General features: G+C 37.4%; 2 pseudogenes; one reads left to right on the top strand and one right to left on the bottom strand.

The window, feature by feature from the left end:
* Positions 1-5,575, bottom strand: part of LOC101568379 — a 45,266-nt pseudogene extending 39,691 nt beyond the window's left edge.
* Positions 5,576-5,598: 23 nt separating this feature from the next.
* LOC101567982 lies at positions 5,599-6,184 on the top strand (annotated as a pseudogene).
* Positions 6,185-24,950: the final 18,766 nt, after the last annotated feature.

The following is a 24,950-nucleotide window of genomic DNA, read 5'->3' as shown; positions in this document are numbered from 1 at the left end:
CTGAGTAATAATACATTGTGTAAAAATGCCACATCTTCTGTATCCATTCTTTGATTGCTGGGCATCTGAGTTGTTTCCAAATTTAGTTATGAGAAATTTCACTGCTATGAGCATTGGTGCACATATAGCACTGTGGTATGAGGGTATGAGGTTTTCAGTTCTTCTGGAAAAAGTACCCAGGAGGGGAATAGCTGGCTTGAATGGAAACTTGAATGCTAGCTTTTGAAGGAATCTCCACATTGATTTCCATAGTGGTTGTACCAGTCTGCACTCCCACCAACAGTAGAAAAGTGTTCCTTTTTCCTCCAGAGCTTCTTCAACATTTATTTTTCACTGACTTCTTGATGTTAGCCATTGTTTATGGGTGAGATGGAATCTCAGTTTTGTTTTAATTTGCATTTCTCAAATGACCAACAAAGTTGAACACTTTTTCATATATTTACTTGCCATTTGTATTTCTTCCTCTGAGAAGTGTATGTTCATCTCAGATGCCCATTTTTGAATTGTGTCCTTGAACTTAGGGGGGGTGATTTTTAAAATTCTTTATATGTTGTAGATAGAAGTCCTTTGTTAGAGGCAGTGAGCTACAATTTTTTCAGTTTGTGGGTTTGCTTTTTACTCTGTTGGAGATTTGCTTCAAAGTGTAGAAACTTTTTAAAAAGATGAAATCCCAGTTGTTGATTCTTTGAAGTACTTCCAGGCAATGCCTACAGTGACCTATCTCCTCCAATGAGGCTTCACCTTGCAAATAACATTTTGCTACAAACACATCAATGTCCTAATTCATTGATGAATATCATGTCCCCGTGATCCAATTACCTCTCCAAAACTCCATCTACGGTTGCATGTGCATTTGCGGAACATGTAAATCTGCACCATAACACCAACTATCTTCCTATAGTAAGAACACTAAGAGGTCTTTTTTTACATTTGCAGAAAAATATTCAATTGAACATTGTGCCTTATATTACATTTGGGGGATCCTTCTTTTAAATTCTATTTGTCAAAAGCAGCAATGGTGCCTTTGCAACCCTAAATTCCTTAATATTATTTTAATATGGCAACTCCCAGTTTCCTCTGGAATATCTCCAGTGGGAAAAAAAATTTCAAATCTCCAGGAACAAAGCAATACTCATCTAGTTCAATAATATCTACTTTGCCATGCTAGTTGATCAGAAAAGGCTGAACAACCAGGCCACAGGGAGGACAGATGAGTCAATAAATAGAAACTAATTGGTAATCTTTCCAGAACACTGTAATTGAAACTAAGCAATGCCAATAATGTTTTACTCTTTATAATGTGGATCACATTTCAAATCTGAGTTGAAATGGGTCATAGCGCAGGCTTGGATTTTCTGTCTGTGCACCTCTTAACATGTCACAGAAGCTTGTCTAATAGTCTCCAAAAGAATGTGAAAATTATGCATAGTGGTTTACTAAGGGAAAATCCAGAAGAGGAAGGAATACTAGAAAAACAAAACAAATACAGAGCCAACACCATGTGTCGATTAATTTTAATTTTCCCCATTTTCAGAGCGAATTATCCCAGCAATTATTATCAAATATTCCATAATCTTCTTTGTGGCTAAATACTCCTCCATTAAATAAAGAACAAAATCTTCTTTATCCAGTCACCATTTGACGGGCACTTGGGTTGTTTCCAAGATTTAGCTAGTACAAACTGTGCTGCTATAAACATGAGTATGCATGGTTCTCTGTGGCGTGTTGCTTTAACTCTTTAAGGAAGATATCAAGAGAGGGAACAGTTGTGTACGACGGAGCCTCTAATTTTAGAATTTTGAGGAATCCCATAATGATTGCCAGTGATTTCACTGATATGGGATAAAAAAAAAAACAAAAAACGTTTTGTTTTCTAGTCTCATTTTAAAGTGGTTTTTTTTTTTTTTTTTTTTTTTTTTTTTTTTTTTTTGAGGAACCCGGGATTGAACTCAGGCCCTTGTGTTTGCCAAGCAAGCACTTATTCTACTGAGCCATCTCCCCGGCCCCCCTCATTTTAAAGTTTAAAATGTATTTCCAAAAGTTTGCTTCTTGTCAGAATTTTCATAGTTACCTCTGTACAAAATATGTACCACGCTTGTTGCTTTGTCACAAGCTAAGTGCATGCTTTACAGTATTTATATGGCTGCTCTAGATCATATCACCACACCCACCCTAGGCCCAGAGCCAGACGTGGAACTAGAACTAAATAATTAATGCCCCTCGTGCACTTCTGGGTTGGTGCACCGTCATGTACTGGGTGCGCACTGCACTCTGCTTGTCTTTGCAGCCAGCCTCAATGGGTGACTCAACTGAATAAGCATGTGTGCTCAAACAGCATCAGTCTACACTCCAACAAACAGTGTATAATAGGTTGGTTTTGATCACAGTATCATCAGTATTATTTGTCATTAGTTGATTTCTTAATAGCCATTTTTTTCTGAAGTGAAAATTTAAATTATTACTATTTGTAGATGATAACACTCTGTATGGAAGACTCCCAGTGACTTTCCTAGAAGAATTATTAACTTTATAACTAAATTCAGTTGTAAAGCTAGAGATAAAGTCAACACCAAAAATCAACAGCAATCTTCCACCTTTTAAAGAGATCAGGCAGACGGAGCACAGTTGGGGGATATGGTGAGCCCTGCCCTGCCTCTCCCTACCAGAGCTTAGGTGAGCTGTGGCCACTTCTTCCACTCCCTTAGGAGATGAGGAGTTCAGAGGACACCTATAACTTTCATGAAGCTTTGGAGGGACAAATAGACACAAACCATAACACTCAGAAACATGACTACTATCTAGAATATATAAACAACACAAAAAAATTAGAACCCTCAAATGTAAATATATTTGAAAGACAGGCAATTGAAATGAATAGACACTTATGAGATGAAGAAGTAGAAATGGAATATACATATATAAAAATGTTCAAAATCACTGGACATCCTAGAAATACAAATTACAGCAATGATGAGATTCAGCTTAACCCAGAAAGAATAGCTATTATGAAATCAACCAGTAAGAAATGCTGGCATGCCTGTGAGGAAAAATTGAACCATTCTTCACTATTGGTGGGTGTACAGACTGGCACAACCACTTTGTGAAAATTCCTCAAAATCTAAGGCTAGAGATCCCATTGGATTGAGCTATTCTCCTTCCTGGAATTTTTCCAAGAAAGTTCAAAGGATCATACCACAGCAATATATGCACACCCTTGTTTATAGAATCACAGTTTGTAATAGCTAAATCTTGGAAACAGCCCAAATGTTCGTAGACAGATGAACAAATAAAGAAGATATGGGCTGTTTTATGCAAGAGAGTGTTACTTAGCTATAAAGATGGGTAAACTTGAGATATTTCTAGGTAAATGGATGCACCTTGAGAACACACTCTCATGTGAAATAAATCAGATATACATGTGTAAATACCACATTGTTTCTCTGGAGTGAGTGATCAAATGTGTAAATAAGGACCAAAATGTGTAATTGATATTGGAAAACAGAAATGAAATGTTCAGATGAGTAAGAGACCTGGGAAGGATGTTGCAGAAATTGAAAGCATGGAAAAGAAAATATGGAAAAATACTTTTCTAAACGAGGGGATGAGTAATTGAAGGGAGGGGAGAAGAGTAAGAAAAATGAGAAACAAAACATATTATGCACATGCCTAAAATATCTATGATAAATTTGATGATTATATAAACCTAAAATGCACTAATCAAAAATTTAGACTTCACGTTTCAATAATTATAGAACTACAGAAGGTCTGAAAGCAGAGTAATATGATTTTGCCTAAACTTTAGAAAGACTATTCTGACTGCATTGTGGATAATGAATTGGAGAAGAGGTGATAATGAATTCAGAAAGATTAGTCAAGTAATTGCTTCAATTGTGCAAGCAAGAAGAAGATGGTCTGAATCCAGATGGTGAAATGGAGAGTACAAAGTTCATGGAAATTAGAGACAGATGCAATGTTTATAATTTTGTGACTGGATGTTAAAAGAGAAAAAGGAAGTAAATAAGTAATTAGTGCAAACATAATTTTTAGTGATCACTGGGATATTTGGCCCAAAGATTACTCTTTTGATTATATTATATTACATGGTTAAGGGGATTTTTCAGATGTGAATAAAGCTGCTGATGAGTTGACCTTAAAAGAAGACTGTGGCGGGCCTAACCTAATATCACAATATCACAGTTATCCATTTCAAGTAACGAAAAGCCAGGGGCCCCTCCAGATTCAGCTCAGTTCCAGGCCCAGCGAGAGTGTGGGAGAGCTTCAGTGCTCCCCAGCCCATCCCCATGTGTGAGTGAGAAATCCCACTTCGCTGTCAGGATCCCTCTAGACTCAGACCAAGCCCAGTCCCCACGAGTGTGTGGGAGAGTTTCCTCTGGCCCGTGCCCCGGCTGGGCCCCTCCAGACCCAGCCCAAGACAAGCCTGTGAGTGAAACCTTCAGCCATGCTCTCGGGACCCATCCAAACCAGTCCACAACCAGGCAAGGCTCAGAGTGTGAGTGAGAACTTCCAGCCTCACTCACAGAACCCCTCCAGACTCAGCCCAAGCCCAGGACCTGCAAGTGTGTGGGAGAGCATCCACCCTCCCCTTTGACTGCTGGATACCTCCAGACCCAGCCCAGGCCCACTTGTCAGTGAGTCCTTCTGTCCTGCTTTCTGAACCACTACAGATCCAGCCCAAGCCTGTCATAGAGGCCTGATGTGAAAATCTGCCGCTGAAGTCCCTGCAGAGAGGCTGGGGGAAAGAACCATCCAGCTAGTCCATGAGCAGAACATCTTTCCAGAGTGGCCCAAAAGGTGCACTTAAAAGGGCTACAGCAAGAAGAAGATGAGCACAGCAGCCAGACCCAAGCCAGGCAAAAGTGAATGAAAGATAACTGGGGTGAACTAGTCTGCCTGAAAACACCAGGTACATCAAGGGGAGGCGATCAGACAGAACTTAGTGGAACTAACTTAAATACAAATTCCCAATTTAATATCTGCTTAACTATATAGACATAATGGATGCTCTTACTGTCTAAAATACAAACTCATTAGTTAGAAGTTTGTCAAAAGTTAATATTACCCATTATTAGTGAACCTTATTGTAGTTCTGTAAATGCAAAAGTATAATTGCCTTAATCATATAATCTCTCTTGAGTAAGAATTCCAGTAGGTGCTAAGGTTATAACTGCACCAAATCTCTACACCAAAAGGTCAGAGAACAGTGCTATGCAAACTGACAAAGAAGAAGCAAAATGCAATTTCCAGCCCTAGATCACACAGAAATGGAGAAGACACTAGCACAGAAGATATTGGGAATGACACACAGAAATGTCTGAATTAATAGAGTGTGGGACCGCGCGGCAGCATTGTGGCTAGCGCGGAGCCCGCGTCGCAGGTCGGGCCCAGGTGGGGGCGTCCCTTTTGGGCCTCCGCCCTACCAGGTGCATGGCGACCCGGGGAGAGCGCCCGCCGCACAGCCTGCCCGGCCCGCGCGGAGAAGCCGGAGATCTGGCGGCTCCTGGCCGGGACCCTGGCTGTTGCCGCCGAGGGAAACTTGTCTGTTATTTTCCTTCATGGATTGGGAGATACTGGACATGGATGGGCAGAAGCCTTTGCCGGTATCAGAAGTTCATACATCAAATATATCTGCTCACACGCACCTTTTATACCTGTAATGTTAAATATGAACATGGCTACGCCTTCTTGGTTTGATATCATTGGGCTTTCACCAGATTCTCTGGAGGATGAACCTGGAATTAAACGGGCAGCCGAAAATGTAAAAGCTTTAATAGACCAAGAGGTGAAGAATGGCATTCCTTCTAACAGAACTGTGTTGGGAGGATTTTCTCAGGGAGGAGCTTTGTCTTTATACACCGCCCTCACCACCCAGCAGAAGCTGGCGGGCGTCACTGCGCTGAGCTGCTGGCTTCCACTTCGATCTTCGTTTCCACAGGGTCCCATCAGTGGTGTTAACAAAGATATTTCTATTCTCCAGTGCCATGGATACTGCGACCCTTTAGTTCCCCTAATGTTTGGTTCCCTTACTGCTGAAAAACGAAAAACATTGGTAAATCCAGTCAATGTAACCTTTAAAACCCATGAAGGCATGATGCACAGCTCCTGCCAACAGGAAATGGTGGATATCAAGCAATTCATTGATAAAATCCTACCTCCAGTGGGTTGACTTCTCCGAGAGGCCTTGTGGAGAAGCACACCAGCAGCGCTGTAGCAGAGTGCACACTTCTCCCCAAGCCCAATCTGACACCCTCCCATGTTTGCAGTGTTAAAATGTTTTGCAAATACACATCAATGATATATAATAAATAATGTTTCCTTGTGGGAAATTTATGATCTTTTACGTTTCTATACATGTATTTGTATAATGTGATCCAGAATATACTAATATTAAAATAAGTCAGGCAGCTAGCTTCTTTTTCTCAAATATAATTCAGCAAAATAATAAATTATCACAACCAGATTTTTTATTACATCATTTGAAAATTTCCAGTATGCTAATAAAAATTGGTTCAGGTAAAATGAACAGTTCAGGTACAAATGATTTATGCGTGTCGTGACTTAGCCCACGGATTTATCCCAAAGTTGCTCAGCCACGGTGCAGTGTCTGTATTTTCTATATGTGTCCATCGTACATAACAGCTGTAGTGCATCAGAATGAGATGTTTCTGCATTATTCTTGGTAACAGGGGTAACGCTTTTGCTAGGAAAGAGTAACACTGGTCCCTTCGTGTAATGGCCCCTTTATTTGAGGGACCAGGGTTTCCTTTTCCTTAATATCAGTTCTATTTAATATTTTCTCATTTCAAGAAAAAAGTGTTCTTTCATGATTATTCTTCACAGCAGACCAAATATATTGCCTCCCTGTCATAGAAATCTATCATCAATGCCTGCTGTAATCGGACATTCTGAATTACACATGGACCATATTTAAAATGTATATATACTCTAAAAGAAATCAAACATTATTTAAATTTCTTACATATTTGAAGTCATATTTTAGTTCAAATGTAGACTTATTTAGTATCTTCAATTCTGATAATAAAAGCTTATTTTTCTGAAAGTAATTGAATTATTAGATAATATTCTGACATGTACAGAAAATTTAAGACTGATCTTAAAAGACTAATTTTTAAAATTATTGGGATTTGGCACATTGAATTTACTTTTGCTGTACGTATGTTTGAAACCAGCTACTGTGGAAAATGAATGATAGACAAAAATTGCTTTATCTGCCAGTGATCTTACTTGAAATTTTCACTTCAAATTATTTTTAAAAATTAGTCTTTTGTGCAAACATAAAATGGCAATCATTTGATTTTTAAATAGAATTTCCAGATTAATACTAAAAAATTATTTGAAAACAATTTTATGTGTAATAAAGATTAAGCAGAACCCTATAGATATGGTATAGTTACCATATAAAAAAATATTTTTGTCTTTTTGAGACAGGGTCTTGCCACGTTCAGGCTGGTCTTGAACTCACTGTGTAGCCCAGGCTGGTCTCAAACTCGCAAAGATCCTTCTGCCTCAACCTCCCGAGTGCTGGGGTTACCGTCATGTCCACGCCTGGCTATTACCTTATAGTTTAAAATGTAGCAAAAATGTATGGAACCAGGGATTGAACTTAGGCCCTTGTGTTTGCCAGGGAAGCGCTTATTCCACTGAGCCATCTCCCTGGCTCCCAAAAATGTATGTTTAATATTTCTGAACTGTGTTAGACTTTCTGCTGTATTTCAACTTACCAAAACAACGTTAAGAATGCATCTTTAAGGTGCTAATTGATCATGGAAGTAATACACTACGCAAGGTATGTATAATGAAGCCATATGTTTATTTCTGGATTTAAAATTTTTAAAACAATCTTTACTAAGTCATTCTGCTTTATCTTGAAGAGCTGTAGACTTAGTTCAGTTATGTAAATCAATAAGATCTTATTTATAGCAAGAACTGTTCCATTGAAAAGTTGTGTTATAATGTGGAACAGTATAAATGTTTTTCATGATTTCTATCAATGTGAAATAAAATTTAATTCTGAGAAAAAATAATAGAGTGTGAAGTAAAGAAACAAGGTCAGAAAGGTATAGAGGGACTCTGATCAGAAATAACCTCTGAAATAAAAAATGAAATCTCTGAATTAATAGCTTCTGAAGAAAAGAATCAACTACAGAAACATATAGAGGAAATAAGATCAGAAATAATCTCTGCAGAAAAAAGGAAAGGATAACATAATGAAAGAATTAATAACTACTTCTCAAGAAGACACTGATAAAACATAGTTGAGATTAGAAAAATGATGGAATCCTTGAATGAGAAATATAAGAAAGAAAAAGATTACATGAAGCAGAGTCAAACAGACATAGAGGAACTTAAAATTTCAATGACAAGCTTGCAAAGCCATTTAAGTGAAAGAAGAGACAGAGTTTCAGATCTTGAAGACACCCTTATAGCTAGTGACAAGGCAATAAATGATCTCTTAAAAACAACTAAGATGCAGAAAAAAATAATTCATCACATGCAAGATGATGCAAAGATGAGCAACGTGAGACTTATAGGCATCAATGAGAAAGGAGTCAATACAAATGATTTAAAAAGAATATGGGCAGAAGTAATAGAAGTAACCTTCAAAAATATGGGGAAAAATCTGATATTCAGTTAACCAAAGCATACAGAACTCCAAGTAACAACAACCCAATCAAAATCACATTTAGGAGCTGGGGAGATGGCTCAGTGGAATAAGCGGTTCCCTGGCAAGCACAAGGGCCTGAGTTGAATCCCCAGTTCCGACAAAAAACTAACTAACTAACTAAATAAATAAATAACCAAGAAATATAATAGTCAAGATCCCAGAAATCCAACACAAGAACAATATACTGAGAGCAGCTAGAGAAAAGAAAAGGATCACATTTAAAGGAAAAACCATCAGAAAAATGGCAGATTTCTCTTCAGTAACCACGAAATCAAGAAGAGCATGGAAGAGAGTACTTCAAGTCCTCTATGAAAACAAATTGCAGCTCAGACTACTATACCCTCCAAAACTGTTTCAAGTTTGATGAAGAAGTGAAAAACTTCCATTACAAAGAACAACTAAAGAATTTAACTATGACAAAGACAACATTACACAGACTACTAAAAGATGTTCTAGAGAGGGAAGAAAATGATCAAAAATCTATGAATGAGAAAGGAATAAAGCCACTAACTAGGGTAAACAATTATATACAGGAGAAAAAGGAGTAAAGAACAGCAGGTAAATAACATGTCAATCCTAAGTCAATACATCTCAATTATAAACAGCAATGTAAATGGTCTCAATTCACCAATTAAAAGAAATAGACTAGCACAGTGAATTAGGAACAAAATCCAACAATATACTGTATACAAGAAACACACTTAACTCATAAAGAAATTCATGGGCTGAAAGTCAAATGATAGAAAACAACACAACATGCCCCAGCACCTCATAAAAAAGCAGGAATATCAATCCTGTTCTCATACAGTCTCAACTCAACTTCAAAGGAGGAATGATGAAACAAAATAAATAAGATCACTATATATTGGTGAGCAGAAAAATTCAAGAGGAAGAGGTAACACTCCTAAATATGTATGTGACAAACACGGGAACACACAATGTAAGACAAAAAAAAATTCTTTTTTTGATGGAACCGGGGATTGAACTCAGATCCTTGCATTTGCCAATCAAGCGCTTATCCTACTGAGCCATCTCCTCAGCTCTGTAAGACAAATTTATTTGTGTAAGACAAATCTTAATGAGCATGAAAAATACAATATCCAATATCAGAATCTTAACAAGAGACCTTAACACACACTTATACCAAAAAGATAGGTCGAGCCCCCCAAAAAAATTAGCAATGAAGTAGCAGAACTGAACCAGAGCTTGGAAAAAATGGACTTAATGGACATATACAGAGTTTTCCAACCAACTATAGCTGAACACACATTTCTTTTATCAGCTGCATATGTGTCATATTCTAAACTAGACCACATACTAGTCCATAGGTCATGCTTAAGTATATGCAAGAAAACAGAAATGATCCCATATATATTTTCTGACCACAACACAATGAAACTGCAAATAAAAAACAATAGAAGCCAGAAAACCACATAAATATATGAAAATTTAACAACACCTTCTCCACAAACAATGGGTCACAGATGAAATTAAAGAAGAAATTGAGCAATATCTACAATTCAATAAAAATTCATACACAACTTATCACTATTTGCAGATGACATGATACTGTACTTGGAAGACAAAAATCACTCCACCAAGAAGCTCTAAGAATTAACACAGAAATTCAGTAGCAAAGCAGGATATAAAGTAAATATTCAAAAGTCGGTAGCATTCATCTACAGAAATAAGAAGCACACTAAGGGGGAAATTAGAGAAACAATACTTTTTACAATAGCACCGCAGAAAATGAAATACCTTGGAATTAATCCAACTAAAGTCAAAGATCTATTCATTGAAAATTACAGTACTTTGAAAAAAGAGATTGTAGAGGATTTCATAAAATGGAAAGATATATCCCACTCCTGGATAGGAAGATCTATCATTGTGAAGATGGCCATACTCCCAAAATTGTTGTTCAGAATTAATGAAATCCCTATTAAGACACCAGCATCATAGCTCACAGACATAGAAAAATCATTCCTAGAATTTTTTTGAAACCAGAAAAGACCTAGAATGGCAAAGGCAATCCTGGGCAACAAAGAAAAGGTAGAAGGCAGTATAATTCCTGACTTGAAATTACCCTACAAAGCTACTGTGAAAAAATCAGCATGGTACTGGCAAAAAGATAGACCTGAGGATCAATGGGACAAAGTAAAAGATGTGGCAGCAACTACAAACACACTTAGACACCTTATCTTTGACAAAGGGGTCAAACATGTTTACTGGAAGAAAAATAGCCCCTTTAACAATTGTTCTAGAAAAACTGGCTCTCTACATGCTGAAAACTAAAAATTGACCCAGGTCTTGCACCATGCACTAAGCCAAAATCAAAATGGATTAAAGATCTAAACATTAAAAGACAAACACGAAATTCCCTGGAAGAGTAAGTAGGAGGAACTCTTGAAGACAGGGTTAGGCAGAGAGTTCATGAACAAAAATCAAATCTCATGGGTAATACTTGAAAGAATTAACAAGTTTGACCTCCTCTTATTGAGAAGACTTTGCAGGTCAAAAGAAATTACTAACAAAATGAAAAGACAACCCACAATTGGAAACAAATCTTAACTAATAGGCACTCAGACAAAGGTCTACTATCTAGAATTTATAAACAATTAAAAAACACGAAGTCACCAAAATTTAAATACACAATTCAGAAATGGGCATCCGAGATGAACCCACACTTCTTAGATGATGAAATTTAATTATATGCAAAAATGCTCCATATCACTGGCAGTTTGTGAAATGCAAATTTTTAAAAATAATTTTATTGAGAAACGATAAAATAGCAATGAGACAGTTTCAAAATCGATTACTAGCACAGTTTCAATAATTAATACATTGCATATTGGTGCATTAATGATTATGCATTCTACAAATGCAGACATGATATCCTGTCCACAAACACTATTAGGACAGATCTCTCTATTCATTGAATTAAGAGAATGCAGCTGTAAATCTATCCTAACCATTTGGAGTACACAGATACAAAATAGTCTTTCCTTTGTATCCCATTTTTCTGTTTACTTTTGCCATAGAAGGGTAATCCATCATCATATAAGTATTTCAGGTGCGTGAATTCAGGAAATTTTCCAATATAGTCCATTATCCATCATACTAATGGGTTTTCCCTAAGACTGGTATAGTCAGAAGTTGTTGACGTGAGCATTTTACAACAAAGTACATTAATACGGCCTTATTTTAATATTTTATTTTTATACTATTCTGCTGGTTGGTTATGAAAAAGATAAAACAAGACCTGTATAATAAGAAATGTAACTTTTGTATCTGATAAGGTCAGTCAAATTCCCTCAAAATTTATCCTGAAACCCTGCACCGTAGTTTGTAGATCTTTGTCAGTACCAACCATGTGGATGAATGACGGCCATTGCTTGACGAATTTGCTATCCTTGAAAGCCTGATAGAATGTTTCTCTCAAAGTGACTCTCCTTAGGCACACTCTACATCATTGATCACTTTCCTCTGTGACCTCATAATCTCCTTGATCATAAAATTTGGCACACAACTGAGTTACATGATGTTACAGTACAGGTTCTCCTATGTCCTGAGTTTTCACTGAACTTGAAAGGCGAGGGCCAAAATGTTGGCTGTCCTTGAAGCCTTATGTTTTCTCTAATTTTTGGTTTGAAAATTAGCTTGTTAACCCTCCAGAAGAGAAGCTTATGATTATTGCCCTACAGTACAGGCAAGTGAGCTAACCCAACTATCGGTCTGAATATCAAACATCTTAGGCGTAACATGGAACAGGTATTTTCCATCAAATATTGATAGGTTAAATTTGAAGTCTCTACAGAGTAAGAAGAAAGAAATTAAAATAATGAAAACGTTAAAAATAGGAATGAAGAGTTATAAATATTTACAAAGAAACTTAGAAATTTAACCATATACATCATTGTAGCAGGACAGTCTGGTGACATATTTATCTTGTCTCTTGTTTTCATTTCTTTTGACTTTTTAAACAACCATTGATTTGAAAGACAATATGGCAGTAACTGGCATGTCATTATAAGTAGTACATTACAAGTAGTTAGAAGACCAGAATGACAGGCATTCCAAGCATGACCCTACCTTTACACATTGCCATCTTCAGTGCAGTTGCTTAATTCACAGGTATTAGCATATATAGTTAGTCAGGGTGAGAATCCTACCAATTAACTGCTAGTTTCAAAAACCTGCTGAAGATTCTCAGGATCATTGCCTTACCCATCTTGTGATATGAATGTATGGCTTTACCCCTGCCATGTTTCATACTTTTTCTCATCTCCTGCTCTTCGTTATTTAATCCTCAAGTTCTCACTTTCTTTTTATAGTGCTATATCTTTCGATTTTTATTTCTTCTTCTGAGTTCTTATTGTAGGGAGACTATATGATATTTACACATGTGGTTCTGGTTTTTTTCCTTCTGATTTTATCTTTAAGTGGCATCTATTTAAATATAAATGGTTCGAGTTTATAAATCTTCATAGCTGAGTAATACTCCATTGTATAAAAATAGCACATGTTTTTCATCCATTCCTCAGGTGATAGGCATCATGTTTTCTTCCAAGATTTGATTATCACAAATTGTGCCACTATAAACATAGGTACACATATATCACTATGATACGACATTTTTGGTTCCTCTGGGAAAATTCCCAGTATGGGGAGAGCTAGTTTGAATGTGATTTCGAATACTAGTTGTTAAAGGAGTGTCAACACTGATTTTGTTAATGCTTGCACTAGTCTACATTCCCACCAGCAGTTGAGAAGGGTTCCTTTTCGGCAACAGATTCTCCAACATTTATTGTTCTCTATAAATTCTACAGCAATTTTGAGAGTATGACCCTCTTCACAATGTTGTTTCTTCCTAGCCAGGAACATAGAATGTTTCCGTTTTCTGAAATCCTCTACGATCACTTTTCACAGAAGACTGTAATTTTCCTTGAAAAGACCTTTGATTTCTTTAGTTAGAGTAATTTGAAAATATTTCATTTTCCTAGTTGCAATTGTAAAAAGGTATTGTTTCTCTAATTTCCCACTCAGTATTTATTATATGTCTAGAGGAATATTATTGACTTTTCGATATTGACCTTGTATACTGCTATGCTACTGAATTTGTGTATCAATTCTAGTAGCTTCTAGGTGGAGTTTTTTTGGTCTTCCAAGTAAAGAATTATGTCATCTATGAATAATGATTTAACTTCTTCTTTACCTATTTTTATTCCTTTTATTTCTTTCTCTTGTCTAATGGATGTAGCTAATGATTCCAGAATTATATTGAATAGGAGTGGTGATAGAGGACATCGTTGTCTTGTAACAGTTCTGAGAGTAAAATATTTCAGTTTTTCATATAGAATTATGCTATCCATTGTGTTGTGATAGACGGCTTTTATCAGATCGAATTAGGTGTCATCTATTCCCATATTTTATAAGACTTTGAACATGAAACAATGTTGGAATTAGTCAAAAGCCTTTTCTACCTCAATTGAGATGATCATGTGGTTTTTTGATTTGGCTCTATTGATACAGTGTATTACATTTATAGATTTTCAAATATTGAACCATCCTTGCATCCCTGGGTTGAATCCTAACTGGTCAGTGTGTACAATCTTCCTGATGATTTGCTGTATTCTATTTGCTAAGATTTTATTTAGGATTTTTGCATCTATTTTCATGGAGGAGATTGGCTTGTATTTCTCTTTTATGTTTGCATCTCTACCTGATTTTGGTATCAGTAGAGTACATGGGTCCAGGAATGATTTTGGGAGGACTGCTTCTTTTTCAATTTCATTAAAGAGTTTGAGGAGTATTGGGATTATATATTCTTTAAATTTCTTGTTGAATTCAGCTGTGTATCTATCAGTACCCAGACTTTTATTTGTTGGTAAGTTGTTTTTTTTTAAATTACATTTCCTATTTTATTGGCTGCTATTTGGTTATTGAGAGTTATAAGTTCTTAATTCAATTCTGGTAATTTGTGCCTTTCTAGGAATCTGTCCATTTCTTCTTTGTCTTCTATTGTGTGAGAGTAAAGATTCTCAAAGTAGCTATTGATAATCTTCTGAAATTCCACTGGGTCTGCGGTAATTGTACCCTTTTCATTCTTCATTTGAATTTTTTCTTTCTTCTTTTGGATGAGATTAGGTAGGAGCTCATTAATTTTATTTAATCTTTCAAAGAACCAACTTTTTGACTCCTTAATTCTTTAAACTGTTTTCTTTGTCTTGATTGAATTAATTTTTGCTCTAATCTTTAATATTTCTTCCCATCTCTGGGATTTTTTGTTTGATTTGCTCTTCATTTTCTAGATGTAGGAGGAGGATCATTAGGGTGTTTATTTTTTTCGTTCTGTTTTAATAATGCATGAGTTCACAGCTATAAATTTCCCTCTGAGAACTGCTTTCTTTTCCTCCCATAAATTCCAATAAGTTGTGTTTTAACTTACTTTGCTTTGTAGATATTGTTGAATTTTTGTTTAATTTCTTTTGTGACCTACGGGATGCTGAGTAGAGTGTTGTTAAATTTCCATATTTTTATGGGGTTTTTCTGGTTTCTTTTGTTGTTTATTTCCAGTTTTATTGCCCTGTGACCAGGTAATATGCACGAGATAATTTCTGTTTTCTAGCAAATACTTAAGCATGACCTATGGACTAGAATGTTGTCTAGTTTAGAAAATGACCCATATGCAGCTGAAAAAAATGTGTATTCACCTGTGGTTGGGTGGAATACTCTGTATATGTCTACAAAGTTCATTTGTTCAAAGATCTGGTTCAGTTCTGCTACTTCTTTGCTAATTTATTTTTTGCTGGAACTATTTTTTTGTGATAAGGTTGTGTTAAGTTCTCCTGTGAAGATTTTGGTATTGTATATTATATTTTTCATGTCCATTAAGATTTGTCTTATATAGTTGAGTGCTTCAGTGTTTGGTGCATACATATTTATTACTGTTACTTCTTCCACTTGAATTTTCCCCCTAACCAGTGCATAGTGGCCTTCTTTATTTTGTTTGATCATTCTTGAAGTTTAGACTCTCTGAGAAGAGGATTGCTACCCCTGCTTTTTTCTGAGGTTCTGGGGCATGTATTATTGTTTTCCATCCTTTGACTTTCAGCCTATGAATTTCTTTATGAATTAAGAGCATTTCTTTTATACAGCATATTGTTGGATCTTGCTTCCTAATCCACTGTGCCAGTCTATTTGTTTTAGTTGGTGAATTGAGACTATTTACATTGATGACTGAAACTGACATGCATTGCCTTACAATCCACATGTTATTTACCTACTGCTGTTTACTTCTTTCTTTCCTTTGTTTCATTGTTTGCCTTATTTAGTGGGTTGCTTCTGTTCTTGTTCATGGATTTCTGATCATTTTTGTCCCTCTGTACAACATATTGTAGTTGTCTGTGAACAGTTGACTTTGACATCATCAAATTTCTTAGTAGTTGTTTCTTGAATCTGTTCTATTTTTTATCATTGTCTTCTTTAGAAACAGTTATTAATTCTTTTACTATAGAGATTATTTTCTGATCGAGTTTCTCCATATAGTTCTGTATTCAATTCTTTACTTTAGATGCTATTAATTCAGATTTCTTTTTTTATTTCAGAGGTTATTTCTGATCTGAGTGCCTCTATGCCTTTCTGCAGTTGTTTCTTTACTTCAGATGCAATTGCTTCAGACATTTCAACTGTGTGATTCCCAATTTCTTCTGTGCTAGTGTCTGTTGCACTTTTTCTGGGTGGGCTCAAGGCCTGAGATGGTATTTTGCTCCTTCTCCTTGTCATTGTGTATAGCACTCTCCTCTGACTAAGGTGTAGAACTTTGGTGAAGTTATAACCTTAGCACCTACTGAAATTTGGGTGCAGATCTGTTAAGTTTGAGTTCTTCCATGTGTGCCTGGCTTGTGTCTGGCTGCTTTACCAGCTCCTTCCTGCTGCAGCCCTTGGAAGTCAACCTATTGTGCCCCTCTACTCCTGGTTTAGTTGGTTGGTTCAGACCCTTATTATCTCTGCAGGGACTTCAGATGCAGTTTTTCTCCTGGTTTGTATGCCAGGCCTGGGCTGTGTCTGGCAGAGCCCAAGGGATGCAGAGGAGCGCAGAAGCTATTCCACACACTTGCCTGCCCTGGGTTTGGGCTGGGTTTCAAGGGGTTCTGAGACCCTGGTGGAAGTTCTCACTTACATACAGGGCTTGGGCTGGATCCAGAGGGGTGCACAGGTTCCAAGACCATGGCAGAGTTTCTAGCTCACGTGGCAGCCCTGGGTTTGTTTCTGTGATGTCCAGGGGGCTCAGGGGAGCGCAGAAGTTCTCCCACACACTGGCTAGGCCTGGGTTTGGGGTGGGTCTGGTGGGGTCCTGAGAGCACAGCAGAAGTTCTCACTCATGCAGTGGGCTTGGTCTGGATCCAGAGGGATGGAGGGGTCCAGAGTGAAATGTAAATTCAAACAACACTGAGATCCCATCTCACCCCAGAAAGAATGGCTATCATAAAGAAGTCAACCAACAACAAATGTTGGAGAGGCTGTAGGGGAAAAGCAACACTTCTCCACTTTTCAATGGAATTTAAACTGATTTAGCCATTAATGAAATCAGTGTGGAGACTCATGAAAAAACTAGGACTGGAAATTCCATTCAAACCAGATATCCCGGTACTGGAAATTTTCCTGGAGGAACTGAAAACTTTATGTCATAGTTATATATGTGTACTAATGTTTATAGCAGTGCAATTTGTGATAGCCAAATCTTGGAAACAATCAAGATACCATCACCTGAGGAATGGATGAAAAAGTTGTGGTATTTTTATAAAATGGAGTGTTACTCAGGTATAAAGAATGATAAACTTGAAGCCCTTATATTTAACGGGATACTACTTGAAGATACACTCATAAGTGAAATAAACCAGACCCACATGTGTAAACATATAGTCTCCCTAGTATAAGAACTCAAAAGAAGAAATAAAAATAAAAAGGTATAACAGAATTAAAAATAAAGTGAGAATGTAAGAATTAGACAACAGAAAGGGCAGGCAGAAGAGTTAGGAAACATGACAGGGGCAAAGCAATATATTTATATGCACAAGATGGCTAAGACAATGATCCTGAGAATCTTCAGCAGGTTTTTGAAACTACCTGTTAATTTGTAGGATTCTCACTCTGACTAACTATATATGATGATACTTGTGAAGTAAGCAAATCCACTGAAGGTAGCAATGTGTAATTGTAGGGTCATGCTTGGAATGCCTGTCATTCTAGACTTCTAAATACGTACTGCTCATTATGCCATAGCAATTACTGCCATACTGTCTATCAAGTAAATGTTTGTTTAAGAAAAAAGGGTAATAAATGAAAGCAAGGGACTAGAAAAAAAAGGTCACTGGACTGTCCTGCTACAAGGCTGTATATGTTTAGATTTATAAATTTCTATGTAAAAATATGTAATTGTTTATTCTTATTTTCAAAAATATCTTTTAATTTTTTAAAATTTTTCTTCATATTCTGTAGGGACATAAAGTTTGAAGTATCAATACTTGATGGAAAACACATGTTCCATATTATGTCTAAGATGCGTGATAATCAGACAGATAATGAGGTTAAGTTCCACTGCATAGGTTATAGGATAATAATTCATTAAGCTTCTCTTTTGGAGGGGTAACAACCTAACTTTGTAGACTCAACATTAGAGAAAAAGAAGGGCTGCAGGGTCAGCCAACATTTTAACCCTAGTCTTTCAAGGTCAGTTAAGACTCAGGACATAGGAGAACCTGTACTGTAACATTATGTAACTCAGGTGATCTAAATTTTCTGATCAAGATTATGGGGGCACATAGGAAAGTGATGTCTGATGTAGAGTGTGTCTAAAGATTGTCACATGAAGAGAAAACATTCTCTCATTCTCTTACAGAAAGCAAACTGGCCAAGCAATGGTTCTGACTCATCCACACAGTCGACACTGACAAAGGATCTATAAACTGCTGTACAGGGTTTCAGGGTAAATACAGAGGGGATTTGACTGACCTTGTCCAATAAAAAAATTACATTTCTTTTTATATATGTCTTGTGTTACCTTGGTCTTAACCATCCAGCAGAAAAGTATAGAAGCAAGGTATAAAAAAATAAATCCATATTAATATGCCGAGCTGTTAAAAGGCTCAAGCTAACCACTTCTGACATTGCCAGTTCTATGTATAACCCAATACTATTATGGAATACTGGACTATATTGTTTTAGTTTTCTGAATTCATGCACTTACAATATTTAAATGGCAATGGAATACCCTTCTCTGACAAAACTAAACAAAAAAAGGTGATACAAATGAAGGACCATTCTGTATGTGTATATACAAAACAGTTAGGAGAGATATACAGTGACTTTCACTTAATTCAATGAGAAGAAATATTTGTAGTAATTGTTTTTAGACAGGAGGTCATGCCTGCATCTTTTGCTATGAATGACCAGTATGAAGACAGCTGTACACAATGTATTAATTATTGAAACTGTCCTACTAATAGGACTTGAAGCTGTCACATTTCTATTTGTTTCTCAATAAACTAACAATAAAAAAGAGACAAAGAGTCAAATCCAAGTGTGCAGAATTACAAACAGTGATGGTCTCCATTTCTGAGATGGTGTAAGGCATGTAGAAGTACTTGAAATTGGATTTTAAGAGCTAAGAGCTAAAGTAGTTGATAGTGAGCAATGAAAGAGGAATTTTGGTCTTAAACAGTAAGGAATTAAATTCTGACAACAGGCTGAACAACTTTGGCGGTTGATCCTTAAAAGCCCTTGGATATGAGACCAACCTCATGGAAATATAGATTCTAGTGGTATAAAATTTAAACTGAGAGTTTATCTTTTACAAAAGATGGAAACACACTTCATAAGTGAACCTAACCAGTCTTTTGTCATGTAGAACTGTGTGCTACTAAGTGAATTTTGTTTTGAACTGCCAGTTTTTGAGCAGTTTTTACACAGAAACTGTTATCATGATTGAGCAAAAATTTTGGTGCCCATATCACATTCTGAGACCACCTATTATTTTAAATGCAGGTGTAGTGCAAAGTTTTGACTTACATTTAGCTGTTAGAGTCCTATCTCAAAACACAATAAATATGTACCCCAGTACTTTTTCTGATACTATGAGCTTGCTGAATAGTAGACCAAAAGTGCAAGATATGCAAATGATCTAAGGGACAATACTTCATAAGAGGAGAAAGGCAATCAGTGTGATTAGATACATCTTTCAGCCTATATGTTGTTCAGGTAGACAATTGTATGAATCATGGTGTGCACTTTTCAGATGTCCTGGTGAAATCGAGCCTGTATTGTCTATAAAATTGATCTCAAAAATGAATGTTTAGTAGTTTTACTCCTTCAGTATCTCTCCCTCTCTGCTCCATCATTCAAACTTCCCTGAATTATTTCCTAAATATATCATCTGCTCCTACATACTTATTACAGGATGTTCTTTTAAGAAAAGAAAAATAAGTCACTGCTGTTATAAATTAATGTATGGGTTCTCATGAAAGAAAGCATAGTAAATGGTGAAAAAGATTATAAGTTCAGTTTTATATTTGTAAAATTTAAATGTTTTGTAAAATATTAATTCAGTATTTGATTCACAAAAATATTTATTGATGTTCTATTAAGTAATATAGGAGTAGTGAACAAGACAAACTAATTCCATCTTCTAAGGCAGATAATGAACCATTTCTCTAAATGTCAGAAAGAAAATACTCCTACAGGGTATTTAAAGTATATACTAGATGGATCTAACCTAAAATGACATGATGTAAAACTTCATAGAGAAAGCAACTTTTTAGATGAGATGGAAGCCAGGAGGCAGGAGGCAGAGAAGTAGGGTCCAGACAAAACAAACCAAACATTTAAAAGTCTGTAAAATGAGACTGTAAAATGAGAAAGAACTTGATACATTTGAGATTGACTAGAATTTAGAAGGAAGGAATACAATACAATGTAAGTGGAAGAGATAGATAGGACCTACCCATGTCAGGTTCTGTAGGCTGTATTTATATTTTTAATAATTTTACTGAGAAACAAATGGAAATTGAACAGTTTCAAAACCAATTACTAGCACAGTTTCAATAATTAATACATTGCATATTGTTGTCTTAGTGGTTATTCATTGTATAAGATGAAGTTATGATATCCTGTCCACAAACAATATTAGAACAGATCTCTATATTTATTGAATTAGGAGAATGCAGCTGTATATCTTAACTATTTTGAATATACAGATACAAAATGATGGTTCATTTTTTAAAATTTTTATGTATTTGTGTGTGTGTGTGTGTGTGTGTGTGTGTGTGGCCAGTTCAGCTCACCATGGGGCGGGGCTGGCAGGCATGTGGTGCTGGGTGATTGAACCGTCGTCCCTGTGCTTTGCTAAGCTTGTTCTAAGTAGGTGATTTAGACCACTGAGCCATCTCACCAGCCCATGATGCTTCATTTTTATCCCCCTTTTTTCTTTAGTTTTGTTAGAGAAGGGTATTCCATTGTCATTTAAATATTGTAGATGTGTGAATTCTGCAAAATATTCCAATATAGTCCAGTAGTCCATAATAGTATTGGGTTATCCATAGGATTGACAATGTCAGAAGTTGTTGAATTAAGGCTTTTACAGCTCAGCACATTAATATGACTTTACTTTCTATATTTTGTTTTTATACTTTTCTGCTGGATGGTTAAGACCAAGATAAAGAAAGACATATACAACAAGAAATGTAACTTTTGTATCTGATAAGGTCAGTCAAATCCTTCTTTCTCTTAATTCACTGAGAAGAAAAATTTGTACTAATAGTGTTTGGACAGGATATCATGTCTGCATCTTGTACTATGAATAACTATTAAGAAGACAACAATACACAATGTATTAATTATTGAAACTGTCTTACTAATCTGTTTTGAAACTATCTCATTGCTGTTTTTTTCTCAATAACGTTAATAAAAAAAGAAAATGTACTTTGATGAATGTGTTTTGTAACTGGATCTAAATCCGGGTAGGATATGGGCTTGAGATATTTAGGACATGGAACAAGCATGTTTTCTGAGAATTCCATGGAGCAAACTGTAAGACGTATCCAGAAAATAGTAAAGAATTCAATGTGGCTGTGTTGTAGAGTAAAAGAGAGTAAAAGGTGGTGTGAAAACTTCAGGAGAAGATTAAGGATACCTTCTGTAGAGAATGGAACACTAGGGTTGAGCAGCTAAAGAACCATGGCTCACTGGGTGAACAGACATTAGTTCTTCCAACAAAACCCAAACTTCCCTGTTCTTGTTTTAAGCCAGCATATGAAAGCCTTAGGACAGAGATCCAGCCCTAGTCCTGGCCTGGTGAGTGTGTGGGAGAGCTTGCAGCTACCCTGTGCCTGTGGGACCAGTCAGAAACAAGCTCAGGAGGAGTGTGGGTGAGACCCTCTTCCATCCCCTTGGGAACCCCAACACTACTCCACAGTCCCCCTCCTGCCCCCACCGAGAACATCTGCTGAGTTCTCAGGACTCCCGGATCCAGCCTAGCCCAGGCCTGGTGAGTGTGTGTGAGAGAGATTTCTCTCCCCCCTGACTCCACCTTGTCACATTCAGGTTCAGCTTAGGCCTGGCATACAGGCCTGGGGTGAAACTCTGCAACTGCAGTCCCTGCAGAAAGAGTAGGAGACAGAACAACCCAGCTAGTCCAGGAGTAGAACACCGTGCAAGAGGAGCACGACAGGTTCACTCCCAAGGGCTGGAGCAGGAAGGAGCTAAGCACAGCAGCCAGATCCAAGCCAGGCACAGCTAAATAAATTAAAATTTGTAGATCTGCACCTCAATTTCAGTAGGTGCTAAGGTTATAACTGCACCAAAGCTCTACAACAAAAGTCAGAAGACAGTGCTATACAAAATGACAATAAGAAGGAGCAAAATGCAATCTCAGACCCCAAAACCACCCATGTCATGTGCAGAGGACACTAACACAGAACAAATTGGGAATCACACAGCTGAAATCAATGAATCAACAGCTCTGAAATAAAGAAACAGATGCAGAAAGGTATAGAGGAACTCAGATTGGAAATGAAAAAAAAACACCTTGAATTAAAAACATCTGCGGTAAAGAATCAAATGCAGAAACATATGGAGGAAATCCAATGCCCACCAAGAACAAGTGCAGAGGACACTAGCTCAGCTCAAATGTATGAATTCATAGGGTTGAGAGTAAATAAGCAACAGCAGAAATTTATAGAGGAACTCATAGCGCAATAATTTTCTGAAATAAAAAAGGAATTCACTGAACTCATAGCATCTGAAGTAAAGAATCAAATACAGAAACATAGGGAGAAAATACAATCTGAAAAAAAAACTCTGCAGTAAAATAATTAATAACTACTTCTAAAGGAGACATTGATAAAAAATAGAGGAGATTAGAAAAATGACAGATTCCCTGAATGAGCAATACAGGAAAGAAATAGACCGCATGAAGCAGAGTCAAAGAGATATAGAGGAACTTAAAATCTCCATTACAAGCCTGTAAACCCGTTTGAGTGAAAGTGAAGACAGAGTTTCAGATCTTGAAGATGCTGTTGCAGCTAGTGTAAAGGTAAGAAAAGATCTCTTAAGAACAACTAGGATGGAGTCCTAGCCCAGGCCCTGTGAGTGTGTGGGAGAGCTTTCCACTACCCTGCACCAGCGGGACTTACCGGTCCCATCCCAGGCTCAGCATGGGTGAGACGCTCTTCCACTCCCTTGAGGTGCCCCCAACACTCCCTAGCACCCGCCCACCCTGCCCACCACTTGAGAATTTCTGCCGCGTTATAGGGACCCCCAGATCCAGTCCTAGTACAGGCCCAGTGAGTGTGTGGGAGAGCTTCCTGCTACCCTGCACCTGCAGGACCTGCCATTCCTAACCCAGTCTCAGCTTGGGTGAGGCCCTCTTCCACCTCCTTGGGATACCCCTCACACTCAGCAGCACCACCACACCCTGCCCACCACTTGAGAATTTCTGTCAAGTTCTAGGGCCCCCCAGATCCAGTCGTAGCCCAACATGGTGAGTGTGTGGGACAGCCTCCCCTTAACCTGCACCAGCAGGACCTGCCCATCCCAGCCCAGGAGCAGCATGTGACACCCTCTTCCAAACCTTGGAAAACCGCCCCCACCCCACCCTCTGACCAAACCACACCACCTACCCACCCTGCCCACCCAGTGAGAATTTCTGCCACTTTCTGGGGACTCCCAGGTCCAGTCCTAGCCCAGGACCGGTGGGTGTCTGGGAGAGCTGCCTCTCCCCCCTACTCCACCTTGTCCTCTCCACACTCAGCTCAGGCCTGGCATACAGGCCTGGGGTGAAACTCTGCAGCTGCAGTCCCTGCAGAGAGAGTAGGGGGCAGAACCACACAGCTAGTCCAGGAGCAGGACATCTTGCCAGAGAGAAACAACAGTTTTACTGCCAAGGGCAACAGCAGGAAGGAGCTAAGCACAGCAACCAGACCCAAGTCAGGCACAGATGGATATATATAAACTTTGTAGATCTGCACCTGAACTTCAGTACGTGCTAAGGTTATAATTGAACAAAAACTCTACAAGAAAGGTCAGAAGACAGTGCTACACAAAATGCCAACGAGAAGGAGCAAAATGCAATCTCAGACCCCAAGCCCACCCATAACAAGAGCAGAGGACACTAACACAGAACAAATTGGGAATCACACAGCTGAAATCAATGAATCAACAACTCTGAAACAAAGAAACAGATGCAGAAAGGTATAGAGGAACTCAGATTGGAAATGAGCAAAGCAATCTCTAAATTAAGAATATCTGCAGTAAAGAATCAAATGTAGAAATATATGGAGGAAACCCAATGTCCACCACAGAAAACGTAGAGAGGACACTAGTTCAGCTCAAATGTATGAATTAAAAGCGTCGATAGTAAAAAAGCAACAACAGAAAGTCATAGAGGAACTCAGAAAAGAATTGTTTTCTACAAGCTCAGCTTAATTGTATGAATTAATATGGGTGAGAATAACTAAGCAAAGGCAGAAAGTTATAGAAGAACTCAGAGTGGAAATTTCTGAAATAAGAAAAGAATTCTAAGAACTCATAGCATCTGAAATAAAGAATCAACTACAGAAAGATGGGGAAGAAACCCAATATGAAAAAAAAAACACTGCAATAAAAGAATTAATAACTGCTTCTAAAGAAGACATTGATAAAAAATAGAAGAGATTAGAAAAATGACGGATTCCTTGAATGAGCAATACAGGAA

This window comes from Octodon degus, unplaced genomic scaffold (assembly GCF_000260255.1).
Source record: "Octodon degus isolate 3935 unplaced genomic scaffold, OctDeg1.0 scaffold00211, whole genome shotgun sequence".
Taxonomy (NCBI): domain Eukaryota; kingdom Metazoa; phylum Chordata; class Mammalia; order Rodentia; family Octodontidae; genus Octodon; species Octodon degus.
This window is presented reverse-complemented; position numbering and strand designations above follow the sequence as displayed.